The sequence below is a fragment of the Equus asinus genome, chromosome 18 (assembly GCF_041296235.1).
Source record: "Equus asinus isolate D_3611 breed Donkey chromosome 18, EquAss-T2T_v2, whole genome shotgun sequence".
In the NCBI taxonomy this organism is placed as follows: domain Eukaryota; kingdom Metazoa; phylum Chordata; class Mammalia; order Perissodactyla; family Equidae; genus Equus; species Equus asinus.
This window is the reverse complement of record NC_091807.1, coordinates 40736926-40753770: the sequence shown is the minus strand read 5'-3', so window position 1 is coordinate 40753770 and position 16845 is coordinate 40736926. Positions and strand designations below refer to the sequence as shown.

General features: G+C 52.9%; 1 protein-coding gene across 2 annotated transcripts in view; it reads right to left on the bottom strand.

The window, feature by feature from the left end:
- Nucleotides 1-16561, bottom strand: part of ADARB1 (adenosine deaminase RNA specific B1) — a 144175-nt gene extending 127614 nt beyond the window's left edge. The window contains exon 1 of one of the 2 annotated variants that reach the window (XM_044750759.2): nt 16351-16561. The gene's annotated coding sequence lies outside the window, so the exon portion shown is untranslated. The remainder of the gene's footprint in view (nt 1-16350) is intronic. The other variant, XM_044750758.2, reaches the window with a different exon arrangement.
- Nucleotides 16562-16845: the final 284 nt, after the last annotated feature.

The following is a 16845-nucleotide window of genomic DNA, read 5'->3' as shown; positions in this document are numbered from 1 at the left end:
TGATGTAAAAACCACTAGATTCAATTCCTTTGCCTTTTCTTTGTAAGAATTTAGTAAAAGCAGAAATAACTATATAAGTAGTTAAGCTAAACATCGACCAGTACCGACACAGGAAATTTCAAAATTGAAGCTGTAGAAGAAATTGGATTAATTTAGGGTTGATTTAAGATAATACCAGGAGCAAAGACAAGTGGATGTCTCAGTAAGAAGAAAACTGGCAAGGACAGTCAAATTGAAAAAATACACAACTGAAAGACAGATCAGAACCTGTGCTCCAGGCAGGAGGGGACTGAGTCATTCTATCCACTGCTAGACCTCTGGCGTCCACAGTGCCTGACACACCACAGGCGCTAAAAAGCACTTATCAAGTGAATGCATAAATACATGAATGAAAAAAGGCTTAATTTATACTAAGAAAGATGAAGATCTACACAAATATAAGATGCTAGCAACTCCTCAGATTTTAAAAAGTGCCATCACAGAACCTGCCTTGTTCCTCTAATAGAGTTCGTGCCACAATGGTAATCACGGGTCAGATGCTCCATTCGTCAATAAAAATCACTACCGGCCCTCTATCTCACTCGAACTAGGCAATGGTGAGAAAATTTATGCCACAGAAATTGGCAAATGCTACAAATCAGGGCTTTTTACACTCCCCTCCCCAAGAAAGCCAGTTCTTAAACACTTATCAGCACATCACTGCGTATACCTTACAGTATGTAAACTGTATCTCAAAAGCAGAGAAAAGCGGGGCGAGCCTGGTGGCGTGCTGGTTAAGTTCACACGCTCCGCTTTGGCGGCCGGGGGGTTTGCTGGGTCGGATCCTGGGCACAGACCTACACACCGCTCATCAAGCCATGCTCAGGCACATCCCACACAGAAGAACCGGAAGGACCTACAACTAAGATATGCGACTATGCACTGCGGCTTTGGGAGGAAAAAAGAGAAAAGCTGGGGTCTGAGGAGAGAGAGGAGGGACTCGTTTTCAAGAGAGAGAAAGTAGTAAATAGCACACTTAAGTTTCAGCGTGTTAAGAGAAAAGTAAGGTTTTCCCTGAGAAAGAAAGATGTTTAACATCAGAAGATCTCCGGATGACGTTCACTACGTTAACAGAGCAGAGGGAAAGCCATGCGATCTGCTCAACAGACGCAGGAAAAGCACGCACTGAAGGGCCACTGCGGCACATGACGAAGTTTATTAAAAACGCTCAGCAAAAGGAGGCAGGTGACTTGCTTAGTTAGATAAGGGTGCGCACAACACAACCACAGGGAACCACACCTGGGAGGAAACGTGAGCGGTGCTGGCGCTGAACCAGAGCAGGAGGAGCGCACGGACCACGCGGAAGTTCTGGCCCACAACTCGGGGAAACACAGAGATCAAAGAGGAAGAGGGACGGTCTGCACACTGCGACCTCCACCTGGAAAACACGAGGCCCAAATGACTGCTGTGCTCGTAACCAACATGCAGCCTCGACAGCGTCCTACGCAGCAGCCACAGGCAATCAGAAATGCAACCGAGAAAGCACTCGGTCGATGATAAAATTGGCGTTTCTGACACCGGGCAGAGAGCAGACTATTCAATGACAGAGGTGACTGGTGACCCAGCGGAATAAATATGAGATGCCGACCTCAAGTGTGTAAAGACAAAGACTTCACGTAGATTAATGAGCTAAATGTGGAAAACAGAACATAAAACTGCCAGAAGTTACAGAAGAGTGACTCTTGAGGCAGGGAAAACGTTCTTAGACAGGACTCAAGCCCAAAAGTCACATGGGAAAAGGCCGATAAATCTGAATACAGGAAAATTTAAAATTTCTCTTTGGAAAAAAATAAAATAAAATAAAAAGACTAAGGAGAACACGAGTAGGCACGTGCGAGGTCCCCAGTGTGGCGCCTCTGGTATCCAGCCAGCCGGGGCCCTGACCGCCTCCTGGGCACAGCCTCTTCCCCTGGAACAGGCCCCCTTTCACAGAACTGTGCCCTCCCCGCCGCGGGTCCCCAACGCTCCTCACCGGGGCCCGGGGTAGCCGGAATGTCCAGCAAGAAGGCACGAAAGGATCTCTCACTGAAGACAGCTCAATCCTCTTCAGAGGCAGGGTCAACAAAAGCTCAGACAGATGGGGAGACCGAGGCCGCGGGCTCCCCATCCTCACCCTCAGCTCCCAGCTACCTTGTCAGGTGCTTTCTTTTTCAACTCTCTATTTTGACATTTTAGACTTACAGGAAAGTTGAAAAACAGCACAGAGTTCCCATATATCCTTCACCCAGCTTCTCCTAATGTCCACATCTTACAGAATCACTGAACAATTATCAAAATTAGGAAATTAACACAGGCACAATTCTATTAGCTCAACTACACATCATATGTGAATTTTGCCAGTTTTCCCACTAACATCCCTTCTGTTCCAGGGTCCCATCTGGAACTCATGCTGCATTTCGCTGTCGTTTCTCTTTAGCTCCCCAAAGCCGAGACCATCCCTCCGTCCGTCCTTGTCTTGCAGGATCTGGACACTTGGAGAGCACTAGTCAGCTGTCATTGTCTGCTGTCTCCTCATCATCCCCCTGCGACCAGGAGTCTGTAGCGAGGAACCCTGAGAGATGACGTGCCATGTGGCATCAGGAGTCTGTGATGGCGACCGTCTTATCACAGGCCACCTGGGTGAGGCGGTGTCTGTCTTCCTCCACTCTAAAGTTACTATTTTTCCCTTTCTGATAAATAAATAACTTGGGGAAGAGATACTTTGAGACTAGGCAAATATCCTGTTTCTCCTCAAACTTTCGCCCACTAATGCTAGCTCCAGTCCCTGGTCTCGCCTACAATAATTACTACCGTGGTGTCTGCCTCACGGGGATCTGCCATTTCCTCATTCCTTCCACACTAATCAACCAGAATTCTGTCTGGAAGAGCTGTCCCTTCTCCCCCATTTATCTACTTATGTACTCCATTCCTTGTCTATATCAGGATGGAGTGATGGCTACTTATTTTATTCTGTGGATTATAAAGCAACATTATCATTATTTATTTCCCTGCTGAGGTCCATCCAGCTCTGGCCACCTTTCCTCCTTCAGCTTGGCCCCCATGTCCTTTCCACAGGCCCCATCGTTTCTGAGCATGTCCTCGTTCTCCGCTCCACCAGCTGTCCCAGGAGGATGCTCTCTGGGTGTGCTCACTGTTGCTGGGCCTTCCCAGGGCACAGAGCTGGGAGATGTGTACGTGAGCACACCAACCCATGCATCTGCATACATCTCTGTTTACCTCCGTACCTATCTATCCATATGGACACATGTTAAAACCCCGGTTCACATTGACACCTGGGTCAACCCAGCCCAGAGGGGCCCTTAGCCCTCCTCTGCTCCTCACTGTCTCTTCTTCCTGGCGCTCAGGATCCACGCCGCACTTATCATCTGTTCAGTCCTCATGTACGCACAGAGCAGGTTCACACGGCTAACTGACCCGCGAGAGACAGACGCACCACTACAGTGGAGCACTGGGTGCTGTCCTTCGTGTCCCCCGTCTCACAGAACTAGTCCACACGCTGTTTTCTCAACTCAGGCAAAGACTGCCCCCCACCCCCGCCGCTGCTGTGGCTCTTCACTGTTCTGTCCTACACTGAGGTTTGCTTCTGTTTGTGTTCCAGCCCACATCCTGGGTGATGTTCACTTTTCATTCTGGGGTCTGTGAAATATTGCTGTGGTTCCCCGAGCAGGGCTGTCCGGAGGGGTCTGCTCAGAACCCGGCGCCCATCCCTGCAGCCCCGTCCCCTCCCCGTCCTTCCAGCCCCACCCCCTCAGCCAGTCTCCCCGGCTCTGGCTTACCCTCCTGCCCCCCTTCTGCATGAACGGGCAGGCGCGCACGTGTTCCCACACCCCCCTTCCCACATGCAGGGCTGCACGCTAGATGATCTCAGGCACTCTGCCTTGCTCGCTCCCTGCGTGTTCTGGAAATTGCCGCCAATCAGTTCACAGAGACTGGCTCCTCCACCCAGTGCTCTGCGGTGCAGGCAGCCAGGGCTGACCCGCCCTCTCCTGTAGGGAGAACCAGGCTGTTTCCACAGGTGTCTTCATTGTGTCAGAGAGCATCCTCAGCCTGGATTCCTGGAAGTGGAACTGCTGGGTCAACGCATCGTGCACGTGTAGCTCTGTAGGCTGAGTGTGGCTTTAACATGCCCAATAGTGCTTCATTGATTTCCTCCTCTGACGAGTGAGAGAACAAATCCAATACTGGGAAAGAGTCCATCTGTTCGGGACCTAATAGCGTATATCACACACGGGGCTGTCATCCCAGGAAACCCTAATGGCCTGCGCTCAATTGTAGGACCAGGACATTTCATCCCGGAGGAAACAGGCTCATACTATTCATGCAGCTCAATGCACACCACAGACAGCCCTCAAGAGCAAGCCACCTGAACTCTCAGAGCTGGTTCCTACCAGCACCGTCGGCGTCAAACACATGCTTTTATCCCAAACAAAGCTCACGTCCACATAAGCTCACGTCCACACACAGACGCATCTGGTGAGGTTCAGAGCAGCATTATTCACAACTGTCAAAGAGTAGAAACAAGCCACATGTCCATCCGTGGTGACGGGATAAAAGAGACGTGCTGCATCCGTGCAAGGGAGCACCGTTCCGCAACTAAGAGGACAAACCACAGGTCCACTCTGCAACACGGGCGAACCCCAAAAGCGTTATGGTGAGTGAAAGAAGACTGACACAAAAGACTGCATATTGCATGATTCCATTTACATGAAATGTCTAGAAAAGGCAAATTTAGAGAGACAGGAAGCAGACAGGAGGACTATGCTGGAGGGAGGAATGAGAATTAACCATAAACACAAGACACATCTGGGGTGATCAAAGTGTTTTAAAACTGGACTACGGTTATGGCTACACTGCTTAGAAATCCACAAAAATCACACACCTGTCCACTTACAGAGGGTGTATCTCACGGCAGCTGTGTAAAACAGAGGAAGACAAAAGCTCTGTGCATACCTTCCCCACCTCCATTCTCCCCAGAGCCCGTGGCTTCCCACAGCGCTCTAAAAGATGACCACTCAGCCCGTAATTCCATCACATGTGCCACTTGCGCTGTGTCTTTCAACTATCAGTAAGACGGGGGAAACACCTTGGACTCTTGTATGTGAAGAACCATGCTGCCCGCACCACTGCCCTTTCCCGGCTTCATCACAGCGCGGCTCTGACCGACGAATCCCATACAACATCACGGCTCAAAGTCTTGGTTGACTAGGAGGAAAAATCCTCCTTTTCCTGCAGCAAGGGCTTCAGTGAGAAACGCTCAAACTCATCACACATTTCTCCTTTCCGCCCGGGCGGGGGACGCCGGAGCCGACCCAGAGAGGGAGAACTGAAGGGGAGCTGGGCGGGACGGGCGATGGTCCGTGCCCGGTAACATCCTGCAGGTTTACGCCACACCTGCTCTTCCCATGGAAACAGCGTCAGTTCCCTACAGTGTCATTGGAGGAACGGCGTCAAAGAACGGAAAGCGTCACAGTGAAATGATCAAACATGTCACTCACTCACGTGCACGTGGGTGAAACCATCCACTACGTGACACCAAGAAATACGAAGAGGACAAAGAGCCCAGAGGAGGAGTCAGAGGATAGACACAAACCCGGATCAACACTGGGTGACAGGGCACCACGCATTCAGACGGACAACAAGCCAGCAGTCCTGGCCCAGGCTTCCACCCTACCACTTCCCAAACCAGCCGGAACCTGACGGGAGTGACTGTTCTGTAGGGTTTCGGTGATGGTCAAATCTCGGTTGAACTCTCTGACCCCAAATTACGGCAGGTCTGAATCCTGTGACTCATTCCTATGAAGGCCACATCTTCCTGGATTAAGAATTTTCAGCCTCAACTCCCAAACCGGCTTCCACCTGCAGCAAACAGTTCCCTGCTCACTCCTTGTGCCACAACTCGCCTGGAACTGTTAAGTTGAAAAATTATTGCAGAAGCCTCTTTAAACTTTGAGATAGCTTTTTAATGAAAATTAAGTTTTAATGTATCAAGAAGGAAAAGATAATCCTCTGAAGCCACCTGCCCAAGAACGCTGTCTTCTAACAGGTATCCTGTAAAACCTAATGCAGGCGACCGATGCCAGGATAATAATTCTGTTTGACTATTATTTTGGGTAGATTCCTATTCTGAAAAGGAATGAAATTCAAAATGATCAAGACTAATTTATTCGATGTGATTAATTTCATTCACGTCTAGAATACAGTGGATATAAACAGTCAAATCATTGCTATTGAAACTGTGGCCCGAGCACCGAAGTCTCTTGAAGCTGCTACCCCTGTTTAGATCAACTTCGAGCTGTTTGTGCTCATACTGCGTGCCGCGTCTCAGTGATCGCTAAGCCTCTTCCATCATTCTTCATGCAGCGGCTGGGGGCTGCATCTGTGGCCACACAGCGTCTCACGACCTCCATTCTCTACTTGGAGACATCCCCCTGGATGGGTCCCCCTTCCCGAGGCAGAAGCCAGAAACTGAGTTCCCTGTCCTCACGCAGCCCCAGCACACACAAGAGGCAGGGATACCAATCTGACAGAGACAAACCCCGCCCCGAGAGAGAAACCCGAGGAAGCAGGTGCCGGCAGAGTCGACTCCCAAACGGGAAGAAACTGAGATGAAGGAGACCTGGGTGCTTGCGGGCAACAGTGGGCAGAGTGCCCGCGAGCAGCACCCATGCTCAGCGTGCGTGGTCCCACTGGGTGACAGGGTGTTGCGGCTGACTCTCAGCCTCACACAGATGATGACACGCTGCCTTACGTCCTTGAGTAAACTCCTTTTCTCAAGGAAGTCCAATCATCCGAGTAAGTTACCACTCGGAGAGCGAGAGAATCTGTGCGTACCGCCACTGACCAGAGAAACACGACGAGCTGGGTCAGCTCTACGTGCACCGCCCGCAAGTGAAGGCACAGGAACACGAAGCAACTTCCAAACTTGCCCCCAGCCTGACCGACACACGTCAACAACCAGGGCCTCTAAGTGTCACGTCAGGAGAGGGGGCTAGGTAACACGACCCGCTACCGAATTACCTTCAGTCAGTTAAGACACGCTCCAGACTTTCAAAGCTGAAAACAATCCTTGCTCAATCTAACTCACGACAACCGACATAGTCTGGAGCCCCCCATAAGAAAATGGGTCATCTGCACTTCCCCGGCATCTCGTGTTTCCTCATGGAGTGAGAACCCATCACTCGGGCCCCAGACCCTGCCCCCACCCCCTTCCTTCCTGCACCCCACCTCTCCCAGCAGAGCCGCCAGGCCCACAGGGAGGTGACAGGACACCTGTGCGAGCGCCGGACTCGGCTGGACCTGAAGGAGCCCTGCCGTGGTGAGGCGCGGCCCACTCTTCATGCTCACACAGGTTCTACCACAAGGATTTGCTGAACAACCGACTGAATGACCCCTGAAACACTCAGAATGTATTATTTTACTCCCATTTACAACGGTCTTCTAGGAATGGAATGAACCTCGGAAATCACCGACTCGACCGTCCCGTTTGACGCCCGAGGAACCCGAGACAGAGAGACGTTGGGAACAGCCATGAAGTCCAAAGGCAGGGCTGGGGTTAAACCCCCATTTCCGAAACTCCGGTAAACTCTTCTGTTCGCTCCTCCACCAAACAGCTTATAAGCCATATTCTCTTCAACTTTTAAATCCTTTAAGCCTCCACGGTTTAATCAAGTATTTTCCATTTTATTTGGCTGCTTTTCTGAAACTTCCCAGAATTATTCAAAGTTTTCTCATTTTTGTCAAGATGTACTTACAGCTATGACCTCTCTGACTATTACGGATGCTGTTATTACTTAGGAGAGTGCATTTCAATTATACGTTGCCCAAAAGGCGTTAAAATGATGGTGGGAGCACCGTGCTATTTTCTCAGGTTGAGGACTCCCTGTTCTCAACAGATTAATTTACTATATCACACTTTATGGTTTTAGAACAATTCTGAATGTTTTGTAAATGTTTCTGTTTCACAAAGAAAAGCACGGAAATCTGGAGATAACACAGACATATGGGGCGTAAATATACGACTGATTCACCAAGTACAATAGGAGCACGGGGGGAGGGTAGGGAGGCAGAAAAAGCACACGTTCTCAGACGCAGACAAACTTAGCCTCGACTCAGCTTCTACCATTTACTCATTCGTTCAACAAACACTGGTAAGTGCCTGCTGCGGCCAGGCATCGTTCTGAGGCCCCGGACAGGGACAGAGCAAGACCCCTGCCTCCCCGAGGCTCCCCCGCTGCCAGGCAGGCTGACGGGAGGGAGGAGGGCGGGCACGGCGGGCAGGGATAAGCAGAGAGGCAGCAGGGCATGCAGGGGGTGAGGAGGTGAGGGTGCAGAGCAGTGACGCCCAGGAGACAGCTGGAGGTGAGGCCCCGGGGCTGGTGGGGTGACCGAGGGACGGCAGGGGAGGAGGCCCCTGGGAGGACTCGGAGATGCGGGCAGTGGCAGGGTTCCAGGCAGGAGGGTGACTGATCTGTCCTCCACCTGAGGCTCTGGTCTGGCTGCTGGTGAAGAACAGATGGGAGGGGACCAAGGGGAGCCGAAAGGAGACCATGAGGAGGCTACTCAGATGAGCCGGGAAGTCTCCTCGTCAGCAAGAGGGTGATGGTGGTCCTGCATCATGGTAACCTCCTAAAATAAGACACTGGGGAGTAGCCAGGTAAACTCCGCCCCCCATGCCTGACACACAGGAAGAGCTTCACAAACGTCAGTAAACATTATCCAGCCTTCCCAAGAAGTCACTCGACCTCTGATGTCAGTTCCCGATCTGAAAAAGAGGCAATGACACCTCCAAGTAAGACTTGTGAGGAACCAGTGATGGAAGTACAAGGGCTCTACCTGGTAACTGTAAACATACGTGTCTGTTTTACAAACATGTTACAGACCTTACAGACCATATGTAAGGATATGCAAATACCCTGCACACCGCACCCTAGGGGAGGAGAGATTTTCAGATTCACACAGAATCCAACGTCAGATGGTGTCTGTAACGAGGAGTCTTCACCACGGACCCTTCTGGTACTTAGCATCACGACTCAAAGAGGGTAATGAGCCGTTCCCACTCCCTCTGGTGCCCTCAGCTCCCGGACCCAATCCGTCCCCAAACCCTGCTGACTCGACTGCCAACACACAGTCCACACTGCTCTCTTTTCTCCAGCCCCACCACCTCTGTGCTCCCCCGGGGCCTCCCGTCTCATTCTGGCACCGGTTCTCCCTGCTTCAGGCTTTCTCCTGCCCATAGGAGCCTGTGAAGCCAGGCCGCACTGTCTCCCAACCTCACCGTCCACCCCGCTCCCCATCAACGACCCGACAAAGGCTACCGGCCCCTCTCGTCCACTCCAACAAACAGGGCTCTGACAGGCTGTCCCTTCCACCTGGAATGTCCTTGTCCCCTCTTTTGGCAGGAAGAGCTCATTCTCCCTCGGGCCTCAGCACAGCACCCCTATTCAGAGAGGCCTTCCTGGAAACCACGTCTCAAGCAGGGGCATCCACCTCAGCCCCGTTTCTCCGGCCATTCAGAGATAGATTCATGTCCAGGTACCCTATCTGCCTTGTGCTCTGGTTAGTCTCCCCTGCTGGAATGCTGGCTCCAGGAGCAGAGCCCTTCTCCCTCCCAGGGCGTCCTTCTGCGATGACTCACACAGAGACAAGGCCTCAGTGAAACCTCCAGCCAAGGGAAGAGGAGTGAGAGCAGCCCAGAGCAATGGGAACCAGCCCTCCACCGTACATGGACGGAACGCGAGGGAGTCGGCGGAGGGCTTCCCATTTCATCCCATTCGCTGAACTACTGAGAAGGTTGATATTTCAAAACTCCAGACCTAAAAAAACCAGATAACCACAAATAATACAAATCGACACGCAAGAAGGATATTTTAACAGCCACTGTAAGGGAACGCGGCTGCCCCAGAGGCACTTAAGCCTCCACTGGCCCAAAGCAACACCCGCCCTCTCCGGGGGCCAGAGCCGTCCTGGATGCGAAACTCTCCCTCTAGGTCTTTAAGACAAATAAGGCATAAATCAGAAGCCAAGTCTTGCTAGTCCCCTGAGTAGTACCAAATTTGGTAAATAAAGGTGCCAACTTCTAATCAAATTAACAATACTTTTAGAGACAAATGAATTTTCTTAATAAAGCAAAAAGCCATTTCCACATGTATCTTTCTATGAGGATGCCCCAAGGTGTGTTTAGCACCGTGAGCTAATGAGAAACTAGCTCCAAGGGCAGCACGTCTTAGAAATACTTTTGAAGTGAATCAAGATTCCCACTCACCGGAGTCCTGCCTCGCTCCTGGGCTGACCTGTCCCTGCTCCTCCAGCCACCGCCCCCACCTTCTCAAAGACTTTGCTCCTGCATATTATCCCCTTTCCTACGCATTACAAATTTGCCCTTCTCTACTGCATGGTTCCTATTAGCCCATAAACACGCTATAATCACTCTCATTTAAAAAATAAAAATTAAAAACTCCCCTGAACCCACGACCCCTCCAGCTACCGTCCCGTTACTCCGTGCCCTTTTAACAAAACTGCTCTAAATTCCACCATACTTGATGTTCTCCGCCTCCTCACTTCCACTCCCTCTCTCCCTGCAGCCGCCTCTCGCCACCACAAGGCCACCTGCCTCTTATCAAATCCAGGAGTTCCCCGGCAGAAGGAGAGGGAGCCAAGCAGTGCCTCAGCCCTGGGTTCTGGCCGCCGGACCCTCCTGGTTTCCTCCTCCTGCCCCCTCCCCTTGCAGACCCCTTGCCAGAAGCCCCAGCCTCCGTCCTCACCCTCCAGCTCTTCCGCATCCACACCCACTGCCCCGCCTAAGGTTTCAAATACGAGCGATATGCAAATGACTCCGAATTTACATATTTGGCCCCAACCTCTGTTTGAACCCAACCACAATTTCCAAGGGGATCCAAACATCTCTACTCAGATGATTAATCACAAAAATAACAAGCAAAGTAAACCCTCTTAACTACTGTCAACGAGGTACTATTTCAGGCACTTCACATTAGCTGTGTTTATCGACCCAACAACACTGGGAGACAAGTTGCTACCATTCTTCCTAATTTATGGAGGAGAAAACTAAAGCACAGAAAGACTAAGCAGCCTCCTCAAGATCACACGTCTGGTCCACGGTGGAACGACGACGAAACCCGCAGGCCCGGGGTCAACCTGGGGCTTGAGTGCTGAGGAACCGCCTTCCGGAGAGTCTGAAGCCTCCCGCGCCTCCCAGACTCCTGCTACTCTCAAACCAGCGCCGGCCAGCTGCTCAGACCCTCAGAGAGACTAGGGCAATCCTGATGGGCCCGTCAGCAAAACGAGCCCCAGTCCATCCGTTCTCAGACCCACGCTTTCCCCCATCCTAACAACCACGACATCAGCAGCGCCTGGCACCGGTGGTGGCTCCGACGCCATCTCACTCATGGGCAGGAGGCAGGTGTGTCAGTCCTGCTCCGGCACACTCAAACTCAGCTGTCACTCTTGGAGGTAACCCACCAACAGGTCAGTCAACAAATCACTCGAGGACCGGAAACCCCTCCTGAACACCCGCCAGTAAGATCAAGAGGGCACCCAAGCTTGCAGACTGGGTGTCGGCAGCCTGGACAACACCCCAGAGACAGCAGGGGTGTGGTCTCAAGAAAAGCCACCTCAGCCACTCTAGGTGACCACGCCGTGCACCACACAGCATCACATCAGCGCTGAGTCAAAGGCTGACTTGGAAGAACCGGATTCTGACGGTGAAGGATTTTAGAATTACTTTACTTTATTTCACTCATATTCTCCTTGTTTACGAAAGCACACAGTGATTTGACCTTCAAAGTCCATGCTTCAAGTCTAAAGGCTCTCTCAGTGAGTCCAACTGAAACCTAAGTGACAAGAAAGCATGTCACAGGCTAACCGGCAACGCTTTCCTGTTAATAGTACAAAAAATAAAGCTGTGCCTTACAATCAATGGCATCTGCCATGTGCTGAGATACAGCAAGCCGGATCAGATGGCACCGCCTCCGCCCAGGTCCTGGCCTGGTCCGCGGGCCCAGCCTGGTCACCGCAGGCCCCTGCCGTGCAGGCGCTCGGGCAGTCCTGCCTGCGCCACTAATCCGTGGCCTCTCTGTGCCTGCTTTTACCCACATGTAACACGGGAAGACGAGCAGTAACACCGAACTTTCAGACTCTCATGAGAATTAAATAATATATGCAAAGTGCTCAAATAGCCTGGCACGTCACTAGCTCCTAATAAGCATCAAGTACGTGACAGCCAGAGTGATGCTTTTTAAAGACAGACCAGACCTTGTTCAAAACTCTCTAAAGTTAACTAGAAAAAAGAAACAAGGGAGGGGGGAAGGCTTCCCAACTCACTGAGATTAACAACTGAATTCCTTACTACAGCCCCTGCTCAGCAAGACACACCCACCGGCGTCTCCAGTCCCACTCCCACTCCCGGCCGCCCTCTCACTCTCCGGGCCACACTGGCCTCGCTGCTCTTACCAGCACAGGACCAGGCAGCTCGGGCCCAACGCTTGACTCCAGGGTTCCCGCAGCCTGGCAGTGCCCAGCTCCCAGCGTCCTTTGAGCCCCCTCTCAGACCCCGGCCCACCTGCCCAGCACTTGGCACTTAAGCCGGGGTTTACTGTCCCCTCCTCCTCCATAATGTGCACCCCCTGAGGGCAGGAACTGTCCTTGCTGTGCTCACCTCCACATCTCCAGCCTAGAACAGGACTGGAACATGGTAAATACCTGTGAGGTGACCTTGTGAGTGAAACAGAAGGAATGTAGAGACAACCAGAGTTTCACGACACTTCCACTAAAAATACCGGGCACCTCTGGGCCACTTCTGTCCCCTCCCCCGACCCCTGCCCCCTCTTATTCATTTTAAATCCACCACAAAGACATGAAACCGAAAAGCAGTCTTTTTTCTTCATCCACTCCTAGAACACCTCACACACAGGTGGAGAAGAGTGGCGAGCAGCAATAACCAGACTGCAAACAAATGTGACACTCTGACACTAATGGTGTGGGCCCAACAGCTGTCAAGCCAGGCACCAAGACCAGAAGAAGACCCCTGCTGGCACTGCCATGTGCCCTGTCTACACTCCAAACGAAAGGTCACCCTGGAGAGAAAAGTCACTCAAGAAATTAAGGAAACCTTAATGACTTCAATTTACAATTTTTAAATGAAATTCTCACTATTTGCCTTTCCTACCTCACATTATGAACGTATTTTTCAAAAGATCTTTTTGAACACCCTGCATTTCCATCACATCAAATTATAGATTTGGAAATACACATTTTAGAAAACTGACACCAAAAAAACCATCAAGTTTTGCAATAAAACTGGACCTCTCTAAGCTTTTCAGTTTCATATTAAGATTGATAACTTTTATTAAGTGTTTTACAGCTGGGAAAGCTATGAGTTCACCTATTGACTTCCAAAGCGCACTTTCTAACTGTCTCCTAAGTGCTTACATAGCTCATCACGGAGTTCAAGGGAATAAAACTCAGTTCTTACATAAACCTCACAGCTAAAGAATTTCGATGATTAATAAAACATTATCAATAGGTTTTGCTTGCATCCATATATTAAAAAAATTCATTGCAGCACTGTTTATTTGTTTACAGCAAATACTAAAAACCATATTAAAACACATAAACCACGTGTGTATTTTGACCCCTGCTGGGAGAATACAATCAACTGGTCACAGCACTTGGACGGGAAATGAGCAGCTGGGGATGGAGTAAGATGAGGTTTTATCATTTTTTGGGTACCTTTTGAATGTACTGTGTGCATGCTTATATTTTTTAATCTATAAATAAAAATTTTGACGCTATACATTTTTAAACTTTATAATTTTACAACTAAAATTATAAAGCTTATTTTAAAAAAAATAATGCTATAAAAGTGATTAACAAAACAAACTGCCAGCTTTTGACCTGTTTTGAACTCTGCCTATCTTCTTCAGCACTGCGTCCCCCAGGCCTCAAGCAGGGAGGGCCAGACATGCCAGGCCACAGATAGGTATTTATCAAATGCATTAAGTTTTCTTTATTCATTCACCAGACAAACGTAAGTTTAAAGAATTTTCTTATTCCAAAAAGCCAAGATCAGTTGAAATGCTTTTATGACATGTAAATTCACAAAGGAGTGAATCAGCCTGTGAGGCAAGAAGTTTTTGTCTTGGATGCTATTAGCCAGTTCTCTCCTCACCTCCCAGCACCGACTTCACAAGCACATGGCACCTCCAGATACATGTGTCATCAACCTCTCGGAGCTGGACCAATTTTCTTTTCACCACTGCCCACTGCAGAAAGGCCTCCATTTTTCCCTTCCAATTATAGCTTCAAATTTGTTGAAGATGTGGCTGAACATATTCAGTCTCAGGAACCCCAGACGTCTAGCGGGGCATTACTCACAGACAATGCATTCCTTTCAAAACCCTGGGAGTCCCTTGCCTCCAGCTCCAGCAGGATCACGCACCCAGCTCAGCGTGTCTCATCAAATATTGATCCAGCCCTGTTGTGGGTGTCCACACTGAGAGGATCTCGCCTCTGGAGGAACCCTGCAAATTCTCCTACCCAGGGCGGAGACGTACCAGCCACCCTTTTGCCTTTTTTTCCTTCTCCCTTTCCCTTCTGGGGAGCCCTCAGCAGCAGGGGGGGAAGTACTCTCAGCCCCAAAGAAAAGATGGTCAGCAAAAGACGGTCCAGGAACTGCTCGGAAGACAACATAGTGTTTCAGAAAATGCAGTTCTGGGCGGCCACTTTCAAAGGTATAAAACACACGGGTAAATTTAAGAGGGAACAAAGAGGATTACATAAATATTTCCATTCCAAAAGTCACTGATGGAGCATCTTAATCAGGGCACTGAGTAAAGAAGCAAGTTTGATATCAAACCACTTTTTGTTATACTTGGAGAATAGAACGCTAACGATTATGGTTTGTGTTAAGAAGGAAACCAAACGCCCGCCCGTATCAGAAGCAGCAACCCAAACCTGCTGGCTCAAAATACCAACTGCGAGCCCAACACAACCGTGCGGGTGTCCGACATATAAATCGGGACTGGAACACATCCGAGGTTCTCGGCATGTGTATCCGGACTCCAACACGTTTGAGCGTCCACGGCCCAATTTGACGCCCTCCCTCGGACCCATCCACAACCCGGTAATTTTCCTACTGCAGATTTGAACACGTCAGAATTCACCTCGGTCCCCCAATCGCCCCAGATTGTTCCGGATCGCTCCAGACGCCGGGCACCCGCGGGAACTTCCCCGCCCCGGGCCGCCCCGCGGCGCAGAGCATCCCACGCGGACACGGCGCCCTCGGGAGGGGACGTGAGGCCGTCCGGGCGCAGTCTCATCCTGGGGGCGCAGCCTCTCCTCCCCGGCGCCGCAGCCTCATCCTTGGGGCAGCCTCCCCTTCCCGGTGGTGCAGCCTCATCGCGGGGGCGGACTCTCTCCTCCCCCGAGCGATCGCGGAGCCTTCCGCGCGGACACGCTGCCCTCTCGAAGGGTACGCAGGGCCGTCCGGGGCGCAGCCTCATCCCCGGGCGCAGCCTTCCCTTCCTGGGGCAGAAGGCATCCGGAGAAGACGCGGCACTCCGAGGGAAGGGACGAGGCTGTCCCCGACGTCGTCTCCCCTCCCCGGGGGCGCAGCTTCACCCCGGGGCGCAGTCTCCCAACTCCCCTGGCGCAGCTTCACCCTGGGGCGCAGTCCCCCCACCCCTCGGGCGCAGCTACATCCCAGGGAGCAGACTCCCTCCTCGGGGCGCAGCCTCCCTCCCCGGGGCGCAGCTTCATCCCGGGGCATAGTCCCCCATCCATCCCGGGGCGCGGACTCCCTCCTCGGGGCGCAGCCTCCCTCCCCGGGGCACGGCTTCATCCCGGGGCATAGTCCCCCCTCCATCCTGGGGCGCAGTCTCCCACTCCGGGGCGCAGCTTCATCCCGGGGCATAGTCCTCCTCCATCCCGGGGCGCAGTCTCCCTCCCCCGGGCGCAGCTTCATCCCGAGGCGCAGTCTCCCTCCCTGGGGCGCAGTCCCCCCTCCATCCTGGGGCGCAGCCTCATCCCGGGGCGCGGTCCCCCCATCCATCCCAGGGCGCAGCCTCATCCCGGGGCGCAGTCCCCCTCCATCCCGGGGCGCAGCCTCCTCTCCCGCGGCGCAGAGCATCCCGCGCAGACGCGGCGCCCGGGGAGGACACGCGGGCGTCCGGGCGCAGCCTGCCCTCCCCAGGCGGCCCACGGCCCCTCCGGACAGCCCTCCGGACACCGCGGCCGGCAGCCCGGGTCCCGCTGGTGCCGCACGGCCGGCGGCCTCCCCACCTGCCCCGCGGCGCTTACATAAACGCGGCCCGGCGCTGCCCGGCGTGTGTCCGCCGCCCGCCTCACCTCCGCGGGCCGCCCCGCACGCTGCGCCGGCTCGGGCCGCCGGTCCGCGGGCTGCCTGGGCCGCCGGCTGCGGCGCGCTGGCCGTGTCCTGGCGCGGCCCCGAGCGCGGCCCCGAGCGCGCCCGAGCCGCCCAGCCCGCGCCTCGCCCGCAGCCCCGAGCGCTCAGCCCCAGCCCGAGCCCGAGCCCGAGCCGCGCCGCCCGCCCCCGCCCGGCCGCGCGCACGCCGGGGACGCCGCCACGCAGCACGTGCGCGCGCACGCTCGCCGTGCCGACCTCCCCGGGGTCCGCGGGCCGGGAGTCCGGGTGGAGGGGATGGCCCCGGGACGGGGGCCTGCTGATGGCATTCGGGGGCGCAGGGGACGAGACCCGGCGATGGTGGCCGGGGGCGCAGGGGACGGCCCGGGGACCGCCCTGACCGGGACGGGGACCGGGCGAATCGTGGTCGG